Here is an 8,270-nt window from a genome sequence, read left to right on the forward strand (position 1 = left end):
AGTTTGTTACAGCTAACTTAAAGGAGCCCCAGGAACTGCAGTTTCAGGAAGAAACAGCAAGAGATTTTGATTGGGTGCCAGGTGCTCCACATGCTAATCAGGAGGCATATTTCTGTAAAAACGGACATGGGGCATATTCTAATATGCAGATTTCTAAATCTAGTGGAGTGTGTTTGAATGGGACAAGCACTTTGCTGAGATTATTTCTGTTCTTTAGTTTTCTAAGTTTTGTGTGAAAACATTCCCCATGAGGAGAAAGTGAATGCACATGAGTGTGAGTGTGTATCAAGGAGGGCTCTGATAAGACTGTGCTTTTGGCAATTGTTTCTATAGTTGGTAACTAAAGAAATGTAGCTGAAAATGTTTGGCCTTGGTAGCCATGAGGATGAGTGATAGTGTTCTCTTCTGAGCACGAAGTGAGCAGACAGTGTTGCTTTAATGTCGTTGTTGTCTGCTGTTGATGATTGTTCTTTCTTTCCTATTAGGAAACTAGAGGAAGAGAGCACAGGCTGAGTGGTTGGCTAATGTCAAAAAGTTCAAAGTTAGTTTTGAAGTAGGGAGCAACAGGTGCTTCACTTTATCATCCTGTTCTGGCTTTTCCTTAATTCCTGGTTTTATTTGTATTGCTCTGGTACTGATGCTGGGCTACATCTACATTGGCATGATTTTGTGCAAAAGCAAATGCTTTTGCGGTAAAACTTGCTGCCTGTCTCCACTGACGGGGAGTTCTTGCACAAGAACACTGACATTCTAATGAGTGAAATCAGGGCTTCTTGCGCAAGAACTATGATGCTCCCGCTCAGGAATAAGCCTTCTTGCGCAACTGTTCTTGCACAAGAGGCCATGTAGACAGGCAACATGAATTTCTTGCGCAAGAAAGCCCTATGGTGAAAATGGCCATTAGGGCTTTCTTGCGCAAGAGAGCGTCTACACTGGCATGGATGCTCTTGCACAAAGGCACATGCCAGTGTAGATGCTCTCTTCTGGAAGAGTTTTTGCACAAGAACTCTTCCGCAAAGAGTGCCAGTGTAGACATAGCCTAAGAGTTTCCTCCCATGAGCAGAATGAATTTTGTGTTGTGCACCAGTACTGAGTTCATGTGGCTTGTTTTGGCGCCCAAGTTATTAATAAATATCTTATAAACCTCTACCTTTTCCCTCTGCTGCCATGTCTCCTCCCCTTGCTCCATCAGTTCCCCTGGTGCCTGCTGCCTCCAGCCCCCCACCATCCTCTGCCCTCCTGACTCCTGCCCTTCTCACTGCCCTCAGCCTTCCTGAGACATGCCCCCCTCCACCAGCCCTTCTCTCCCCCCTGTGCCCACTCCTCCAGTAGCCCCACTCTGATCAGCTGAGCTACCTCTCCTCATCTAACACCTCCCTCTCCATACTTGTTCTGCCTCTCTCCTCTGGTGCTGGCCTCTACCTGCAGGTGTCTGCCTTTCTGCTTCACCTCCAGAATCCCCTTGCACCTGCACCTTCCCTTAGCCCTGGACCTTCCTGGTTCCTTCCTCTTCCCTTACTGCCCTTTCCCCCTTTGCCCTCTTTTTTCCTGATGCCCACCCCCTCACCAGTCTCTGCTCCATTCCCCTCCTGTCCCTCTGTGCCCTCACACATGCTTTGCTCCATCCCCACCTTTCTCATGCCCACCCCTTCTTTTAAGCCTTCTCCCCGGCACCTCCCTTTCCAGTTCCCAATGCCCTCTCCTCTCTCAGCATCACCCTGTCCCCCCTCCCACTGACACCTCCCCTCCTGCCCTTTTCCTCATTGTCTGCACTTGTCCCCCCCACCACATTAGTCTCTCCTGCACCCCAACCCCTTGGTGCCTTCCCCTTTCTTCTCCTGACCTGCCCCCCTCCCATCAGCACAAGCCCCTTCCTCTCCCACCCCCACCTTGCCTCACCTCACCTCCCTTTTTCCTTCCCGTTTGCTGGGCTGGAGTCTGCTGCGATTGGACCCTGGGAGTCCCCACAGCCCGGGCTCCAGACTACGTGCCGGAGCCGGGCCACTCAGTGCTCGCAGCCCCGGACCATCACAAGATGATAGTCCCGCTTCTAGCGATGCTCTATGCCTCTGCGCCTTGCTCAGCGCATCTCCTGCTGAGGCGCGGCTTGGCTGTTTTTAAAAATGGCACTGCAACGCCAAGCCACGCGTTACCCCGCCCCCTCTGGCTCACCGTGTGTGACCCTGTCCCCGGTGCAGACCCGGCTCCTCCCAACACTGCCGCAAGGACTGTCAACTCCCCTTCCCCAGCCAGGGTCAGCTTGCTGGCCTCCTCGCCAGAGTCCCTAGGCCCGGTGGTGTCTTCTGGTGGGGCCGTAAGAGCTGGCAGTGCCCCTACTGGCTCGGGTGCAGAGCGCACGCGTATGCTTCCCTTCCATGCCGGGCCAGCAGAGTGGTGCCCCAGAAAGTGTGGTGCCCTACGCGACTGCATACTCTGCGTATGCCTAAGGACGGCCCTGGCAAGAACCTTTGTGCTAAAGAGTATTTGCACAAGATCATGCAAATGTAGACGTAGCCCTGATGTCTTCATGCTGTTCTCTCATCTGCTTCTGGGTCTATTTCCATGTGCTTCTCACACTGGAGTTAGCCAGCTTCTTGGATCAGCCTCATGGCTTGTCTCCCATCTGTTTCCTATTGGCCCTGGGGAAGGCAGAGACTAGCCACAGCCCAGTGTTAATTATCCCTTGGGTTAGTGCAGGGGTGTCCAAACTTTTTTCAAAGAGGGCCAGATTTGAAGAAGTGAACATGCGTGAGGGCCAACCATTTTGCCTGACATTCTTTGAACCATTAAAATTAAATGCAAATTAACTATTTTATGCAAAGTTTATTGCAAACGGCATACTTTTCATTTCGTCACATGGATGACAAATCTAAACAGGAGTTAAATCACTCTGCCTTTCATATCTGAAGGCCAGATGAAAAAAAAATCCAGGAAGCTGAAATATATGTCAGGAACATTGTAAAGTACATTACATATTATCAACTTTTAAGTTCAAAAAATATGAACAGGAACATAACACCACCTATACATGTTGTGTCCAAATATATTTATAACTGATTTAGACCAACTGACATTAACTGAGATTTTACAATGTATTCATCTCAATTGAAAAAAAAACTTGCCTACACTAATGTGAAGGGTGAATCTGAGATCTGGACTGCAGCACAGGAGAGCGCAGGGCACGCTGGCCTCACGGGGGCAGGGCGAACCCGCGGGGGAGCGGGGCTGCAGACGTGCCCTACGTGCCAGGCTTTAGGACCGCAGCGGCTGCCATGGATGGCGGTGGCGTGGCCGGAAGCGGCGCGCTGTGCGCGTGCTAGTTCAGAGGAGCGCCGGGGAGCCAGGAGAGGGGGAGGAAGCGGGGGCTGTCCCCGCACTCTCAGCCCCAAAGCGGAGGGCCCGCGGGGTCAGAGAGTGCAGGGCACGCTGGCCTCACAGTGGCCCGGGGCCAGGGCGAACCCGCAGCCGAGCGGGGCTGCGGACGTGCCCTACAGGGCAGGGTCTAGGACCGCGGCGGCAGCGCGGCCCGAAGCGGCACGCTGCGCGCGCCAATTAAAAGGAGCACCAGGGAGCCGGGAGAAGCGGGGGCCGTATTAAATCCGACCGCGGGCCGCAATTGGCCCACGGGCCGGACTTTGGACATGCCTGGGTTAGTGTCTTTCTCCCATAACGTGTAGCTAAGATATTTGTTAGTAACTGGCAGGTGCTGCGGGGGCTCACCCCCGAACAGACTCACACGACCTCATATTGGTTCACAAGACAAAATTCACCCTGCTCCTGGAACAGGAACACTGACTAGTAGTGAGGCCCCTCCCTGGTACAACCAATCAGTGAGAGCTGAGTGAAATGGGGGAGGCAGGACCAGGGAGAGAAGGCTCCAGGACTGTGTGAGAGGGAGGCTCTGCCCTGGCCAGTGGGGAATTGTTGCCTCTGAGGGGCCCAAGCCCGGTGGGTCATTTCCCCAGGTTACTGAGTGGGGGCTGGAGCCAGTTATGTGTTGTCTCCTTCAACAACCAAACTGAACCAATGGATTACTTGCCAAGCACGTGCTACAGTCCTCCACTCTGCCAGCTGAGCTATCAAAGGGTGTTTGACTAATGGTGCCTGGTCCAGGTTGTTTTTTCTACAAGTCTCAGAGCATGTGCTCCCCCAAGTATATGGCATTGCTGATGAGGGGCAGAGGAGCACAGGTGCTGTCACAGGTACTTCACTTGCAGACAGACCCCCTGAGTGACACCTGAGCTAGATCCATCCACGTCACAGCAAAAGGAAGAAAGTTGGGTTCTTCTCATGTGTCTTCTTTGTTTCAGAGTCTCTAGGAGTGCGGTCGAGGCAGGTCCACAAAAAAACAAACCATTTGAATGAACCTTGGTCTACAAACACACAGAAACACCCCTGAGGGTTTCCTTGTCTCTACTTAAATGTTGACAAAAAATTTCTTACTAACTCCTTGGCCAACTCAGATTGCTGGGGGGTTAAAAAATTCTCTCTCCTTAATTCTGTGCCCTCAAGAAATGAGCAAATCGAAGAAGGCCAGGTCCCTTCCTGAGGACTCCAACCCAAACCCTAGGACCAAGGGATTTACAAGCCAGGTGATCAACATTTGCTGCACTTCTTCCTCCCCTCAACTGTGCCAAACCTCAAAGGCAACTCTACAGCCCCAGTGGCTGGGGGAGATGTGCATGTTAGAGCCTCTGCCCACTGAGCAGTAGCCATCTGTGTCCACAGAGCCAGACACTGCCAGGGCTGCAGGGAAATGGGGAATGGTGGCACTTTTGCAGTCAGTGATGTTGTCTGGGACCATAGAATAGAACAGTTTCACCAAACTCTGCAGTCAGTTGGCTAAAGCACCTGTCTAGTAAAGTGGAGATCCTGGGTTCAACTCCCAGTGTTACCTTTTGATGCCCTTTTATCACATTTTCCTATGTGTTTCTGGGTCACAGAAGAGGCCTCCCCTGGGCACTGGTAGAACTGCTGGTTCAGAAAAAGGCTGATTGGGAAGGAGTGTTGGAAAGAAGGAAACCACTGCTGCAGAGAAAAACATGCCTGAGAGAAATGTTGGCCTTAGAAAGCTGCTAACAGTTGTCAAAGTAGCTCATTTGGGAGAGTGTTAAACTGAAGATTTGAAGGTCTCTGGTTCAATCGCTGGCTTTGGCAGAAGCCTCTCTCAATATGGCTTAGTCTATTTTGGCATCTCTCCATCTCATCTGGGCCATGTCTACACTTTTGGGTTCTTGCGCAAGAAGTTTTGTGCAAGAACATGTCCACACTGCCATGTGTGAGCTATGCTTTTGTGCAAGAGCATCCATGGTGGTGTGGATGCTTTCTTGTGCAAGAACTTTCCGATGGCCATTTTAACCATAGGGCTTTCTTGCGCAAGAAACCCCTGCCGAGCGTCCACACTGCCCTCTTGTGCAAGAGCCCCTGTGCAAGAGGATTTACACCTGTTTAAAAAAGAGCGCAGCTCTTGCACAAGAAGCCCTCTCTTACCATGCCGTACTGTAAATCTTCTTCCGCAAGAGCGGGCGGGCAGTGTGGACGCTCTGCAGATTCTTGCACAAGAACCCACCAGTGTAGACATAGCTCTGCAGTCAGAGTTCAAAGGCTGTATCAGGAGGCCGGGAATGACATAATAAAGACGATATTTCAGGGTTAGAAACTGGAGAGGGGATTTCATGCCACCTCAGAGATTGTTGACACAGTAGAACAGGGCACTTGGCTTCAGCTGCTCCCAGCTGTTGTGGAATAAACACATGCTAGCTTTAGGGTTCAAGACAGACAAAACTACCTTAATAACCCAGCTGGGGGGGGGGGGGGTTGTCACAGACAACAGGGAGTCACTCCTTACCAATACAAGCCCCTTCCTCACACTCAAATGCCTGAGATATTTATACCTTCTTACAAAGTCACAGTGGAAATTTACGGAGAAAAGAGGAAGTAAGGCACTTTATCCTTAAATGGTACCCTCTGCTTGACCTGATAACAAATAGCAAGACGTTTGTTTGTTTAACAGGATTGTGGTTTCTTGCTCAACTTCCTTAGGAAACTCGCTTCTGACACAGGACGCACTGTATACGGTTCAGTCTTTGGCCAGGCTAGCGATGCCTACCTCCACATTCCCCCCCTTTGAGACTTTATAGTCTCTTTATCCGAAGATCAATCACTGAATAGACCGTGCTGTCTCGTCACCTGCTTTTGCCTCTTACGATTGTCCTTTTACCAGCATTAGGCTTTGTATTTCTTTGTCAATGTCTTCTTCCTTTTGCTGCATTTCCAGATACATAGGTTGAATTTATCGTGACATTGTAGGGCTAAGTGCCTTTGCGGTGGTTGTACATAATTTGGTTATTAAAACTTTTAAGCAATTCTATTGAACCTATTGCTTCATTTAATATTTGTATTTCATTTGATTCTACATTATCTTTCACATACAGTGCCACTCCACCATCCACCTGGCCTGCTCTATCCTTCCGATATATTTTATACCCCGGTATGATTGTGTCCCACAGATTTTCCTCATTCCACCAGGTTTCACTGATGCCTATTATGTCAATCTCCTTTAATACGAGGTACTCTAGTTCACCCATATTATTAATCAGACTCCTAGCATTTGTGTAGAAGCACTTTAAAAATTTGTCACTGCTTATTTGTCTTCCCTCCCTGATGCATTGGATTCCTTTATATGCAGTTGTTGTCTACTCTGGCCCATGGTTTGTCCTCTCCCCTCCTCTCTTTCTGACTACAGCTTAGAGAATCTCTATCAACAGATTCTCCTCTAAGAGAAGTCTCCATCTGATTTACGTGAGTCTCCGCACCAATCGGCTTTCCCTTATCTCTTAGTTTAAAAACTGCTCTATGGCCTTTTTAATGTTTAGTGCCAGAAGTCTGGTTTAGGTGGAGCCCATCCTTCCTGTATAGGTTCCCCCTCTCCCAAAAGTTTAGCTTAAACAATTTTTACACTAGTATTTTTTACTAAATTTTGATTGGGCCCAATTATTAATTTTGTTTTATTTAAAGTTACACTTTTGCTTTACTTAAAATATTTTTTATTTAAAAACAATATTCTGTGCACATTTGCAAAACATTAAAACACAAACCACCACAAAAACATTGTCATGACAGAGAACCACGGTGGTTGCTTTTTTTTTTTTAACCTGGTACCAGCGCTTTTTGATGTTTTGAAAGACAAAGAAAATATTTCTACCCCCGTGATGGTGGCACATTATATTTTAGAATATTTTACAGAGGTCTTTGCTAATTTTGATTAGCCTGCTGTTACTCAATGGTATGCTTCTGTTTTGCACACCAGTTTTAGAGGGTTTGAGTGGATTACTTTATTGTTCAATTATTAAGTTAAAGGTGGCATGTTTTAGTTTCCCTCTTGTACTGCTGATTAGGGTTTTTAACGTGTAAAGCTTCAAATTATTGTGATGAGAGAATTTACTGCTAGAAACTCTTTTTTAAAACAAGGCGTTTGCTAGTTACTATTCCAGCAATCAAATTTTTTTTTCTAGAAAAGAATCATATACAATGTTACAAGCTTACTTATGGGGGACAGTGGGCCCCACATTCTTCTGAACTAAACAGGCAGTTAGTTATTCATACAACCTTGGATCTGAAAGCAAGCCAAAAGTGTATGATTTGTTTTCTTACAGAGCAAATTTAACCTTTAAGGGTGCAGCTTTTACAATACATTTACAATGTATTTATTCCATTCTGTTATGCAGTTAACCAGTTAAGTGTTAATAGAATTTCTTATCTCTTTTTTTTAGTAGATTTAACAAAGTGTCTATAGCCCAGGCATGTCCAAAGTCCGGCCCGCGGGCCAATTGCGGCCCGTGTTCCGGTTTAATACGGCCCCCCAGGTAATTTGGCAATATCTATCTTTTATGGCCCCCAACGAATCCATATGTATTGAGATGAATACATTGTAAAATCTCAGTTAATGTCAGTTGGTCTAAATCAGTTATAAATATATTTGGACACAACATGTATACTTGGTGTTATGTTCCTCTTCATATTTTTTGAACTTAAAAGTTGACAGACAACCTTTATTACCAATAATATGTAATGTACTTTACAATGTTCCTGACATATATTTCAGCTTCCTGGATTTTTTTTTTCATCTGGCCTTCAGATATGAAAGGCAGAGTGATTTAACACCTGTTTAGATTTGTCATCCATGTGACGAAATGAAAAGTATGCCGTTTGCAATAAACTTTGCATAAAATAGTTAATTTGCATTTAATTTTAATGGTTCAAAGAATGTC

The 8,270-nt window shown here is 47.2% G+C and overlaps 1 non-coding gene across 1 annotated transcript; it reads left to right on the plus strand.

Annotated features, from left to right (window-relative positions):
• Positions 1 to 302: 302 nt before the first annotated feature.
• On the plus strand, positions 303 to 518 carry LOC112545608 (small nucleolar RNA U3). The gene has a single exon (XR_003089134.2). It is a non-coding gene; the product is annotated as a small nucleolar RNA U3 (small nucleolar RNA).
• Positions 519 to 8,270: the final 7,752 nt, after the last annotated feature.

The sequence above is a fragment of the Pelodiscus sinensis genome, chromosome 31 (genome assembly GCF_049634645.1).
Source record: "Pelodiscus sinensis isolate JC-2024 chromosome 31, ASM4963464v1, whole genome shotgun sequence".
In the NCBI taxonomy this organism is placed as follows: Eukaryota; Metazoa; Chordata; order Testudines; family Trionychidae; genus Pelodiscus; species Pelodiscus sinensis.